General features: G+C 41.6%; 1 non-coding gene across 1 annotated transcript; it reads right to left on the bottom strand.

Moving 5' to 3' along the window:
- Positions 1–723: 723 nt before the first annotated feature.
- Positions 724–796, bottom strand: TRNAK-CUU. Its single transcript has one exon. It is a non-coding gene; the product is annotated as a tRNA-Lys (tRNA).
- Between the last annotated feature and the right edge of the window lie 2,211 nt (positions 797–3,007).

Here is a 3,007-nt window from a genome sequence, read left to right as displayed (position 1 = left end):
TCCTGTGTCTGTCCACAATAGCTACCTGATTAACTAATCACTAAAACAATCTTACAGTGGTTTAAGTGAAGCCCCTCAGTTGTGTCTGACTGTTGGCAACCCCATGGACTGTAGCCTACCAGTAATGGAGTGGGTTGCCATTTCCTTCTCCAGAGGATCTTCCCAACCCATGGATCAGACCTGGGTCTCACACATTGCCGGCAGGAGCTTTACCATCTGAGCCACCAGAAAAGCCACAGTGGTTTAAATAGCCCATAAAAACCACCAGCCCTTCCCACAGGCCAAAGTAAATTAATTTACTTAGAGGAATTCAAGGATATGAAATGAACATGCATAGGAAACCCTGTGAATCAAAGCTGATATCCAAACTAATTTTCGCGTATGGCAGAGCATAAAGTTAAAACTATGCATTTCAAGCATTTTGACAGAGATCACTTCAACCCTACAATTTCATTAATTTTTCATGTCCTCTATCTCTTAACCTTTGGCATTCCACTGCCTTTCAAATACACCACTCAGTAACAAATACTTCTCTACACATATACTCTTTAACTGTGTATTTATAATCTGAAATTGTTTTCTAGTTTTAATGTTCCCTTTTTTAAACTTGTTCAGTTTTAGTAGTTTTTAATGTATTGTCTGAAAACAAGAACCTCTAGATGGAGGTCAGTTTTTAGAGATGGTAAGAACTGATAACACGTTGGAAAGACATCGTAAAGCAACCGCCCAACGTGGGGCTCGAACCCACGACCCTGGGATTAAGAGTCCCATGCTCTACCGACTGAGCTAGCCGGGCAGGTGATGATCTGTTTTTTTCTTAGGTCCTTTCAAAAATATCAAGATTATTTTAACCTGTTTCAAGACTTGCATTTAAGTTTTTTTCTCATGATTTTTTCTGTGAACTTTTCTTTTCTTTTTTAACTACTCTCAAAACTGTGTTTCATTTCTGATTGTGTGCACGGAAACATACTATTTTAAAAAAGTATATAAACGGCCCCCTAGCGGTCAGCGATGAAGGGGACTGATGCAAACGACCCCGAAGCGGAAGTGAGCGTAGGGTGCCTGCTGTTTATCCCGGAGATCTCTGCCGGCAGAGCGCTCACCCCTGCAGCTCCGAGGACCCAGAACGTCCTCGACACCTCCGTGGCCAGACACAACAGCTGGCTCGGAGGAACGTCCTGCGTACCTTCCAGTGAAAATCAGAATACAAAGCACAGTTGTAGAACGGGCTGGCCTCTCACGGCCCCCGGTGGCTTTGAGGTATCTGGCACTTTTCTGTGGCGCGAAGGTGGTTCAACAAAATAATAGACGGTATAAAAGCTAACGTAGTGTCAGAAATTAACTGAATTAGTTATGGCGTTTGCTCACACACAGCTAAAAGGTGGAAACATTTGTCTTTCAGTATGATAGCATCTCTGTGTGGGAAGTGCCCATTACTGCAACCCTCTCCACACTAAAACGAAAAGAATTAAAGATTTATTCTGCTTTTCTAGCAGTAATAGAGTCCCAGTTGATGAGGGAGTGCTCTTCTTTCTAGGGTAGGGGGAAAATGTAGGATTAGAAAAAGCAGAAATCTGCAAACCCTTGTAAAGGAGGCTTATCCATCAAGGTTAAATGGTTGAGGCTACATGGGTTACCTTCTAGAGGCAGGGGGGACAATCTAAGTGTAACATGGAGATATCAGACTGTCACCACTCTGAGAAAGTAATCTTGAGTTTTGCTAGTGGTTTACTAACCTTCAGCAAGATTGTGTCTTCAGTGGTGATATAATCTGAAGTACACAAGATCAATGGTAATTATTTATTCTAGTCAAAAAAAATGTTTTACCTGGATCTATCAATCGGGGCTTCCCAGGTGGCTCAGTGGGTAAAGAATCTTCCTGCAAAGCAGAAGAAGCAGGAGGGGAAGAGGGGTGGTTTGATCCCTGTATTTGGAAGATCCCCTGGAGGAGAGCCTGGCAACCCACTCCAGTATTCTTGCCTGAAGAATCCCATGGACAGAGGAGCCTGCTGGGCTACAGGCCATAGGGTTACAGTCGAACACAACTGAAGCGGCTGAGCACACAGGCACATCAACCATTAGATATTAATTCCAATTTACCGGAAATAAAGAAAGTTGAGGAACCAGACCAATGACAGCATAAAGAAACAGAAGCACAAAATCAGAAAGTGAGAAATTTTCCATAACAACCTGGCTGGTGTGTTCAACAAGTAAGTATTGTATTTTTAAAAATGACTTTTTGCTAGGTTAAAAGAGATACAGTGGCTATAAATAATCAGAGGCAATGGGTAATTCTGGATTGGGTACCATCCTGTACTCTGTATGTGTTTCATTTTTTTAAATTATAGTAAAATAAACATAAAATTTACTATTTTCACCATTTTTAAGTGTACAGTTCAGTGGCATTCATACATTCACATTGTTGTGCCACCATCACCACCATCCTACTCCAGAACTATTTCATCTTCCCAGATTGAAACTCTGTCCCCTTTAAACAATTCCCCATTCTCCCCTCAGCCCCTGGTAACCACCATTCTAATTTTTGTCTCTATAATTTTTTTTTTTTTCTTGGCTGCGATGGGTCTTGGTTGCAACACATGGGATCTTCCAGTTTCAACATTTAGGATCTTTAGTCATGGCATGTGGGAATTTGGTTCTCTGACCAGAGATTGAACCAAGGCCCCTGCACCAGGAGCCCAGGGGCTGAGCCACTGGATCACTGGGAAGTTCCTTGTCTCTATAAATTTGATTACTCTAAGTGCCACATGTAAGTGGAACCGCACAATATTTTATTTTTTTGTGTCTAGCGTATTTCACTTAGCATAATGTTTTCAAAGTTCATCCATGTTGCAGCATATATCAGAATTTCCTTTTTTGTTAAGGCAGAATAAATATCCCATCTCATGAATATACCACATTTTGCTTACCTATTCATCAGTTGGTGGGCATTTGGGCATTACTCACAAAAGGCAAACTTTTGTGAGTAATGCTGCTCTGCATATTGGTG

This window comes from Bubalus bubalis, chromosome 20 (assembly GCF_019923935.1).
Source record: "Bubalus bubalis isolate 160015118507 breed Murrah chromosome 20, NDDB_SH_1, whole genome shotgun sequence".
In the NCBI taxonomy this organism is placed as follows: Eukaryota; Metazoa; Chordata; class Mammalia; order Artiodactyla; family Bovidae; genus Bubalus; species Bubalus bubalis.
This window is presented reverse-complemented; position numbering and strand designations above follow the sequence as displayed.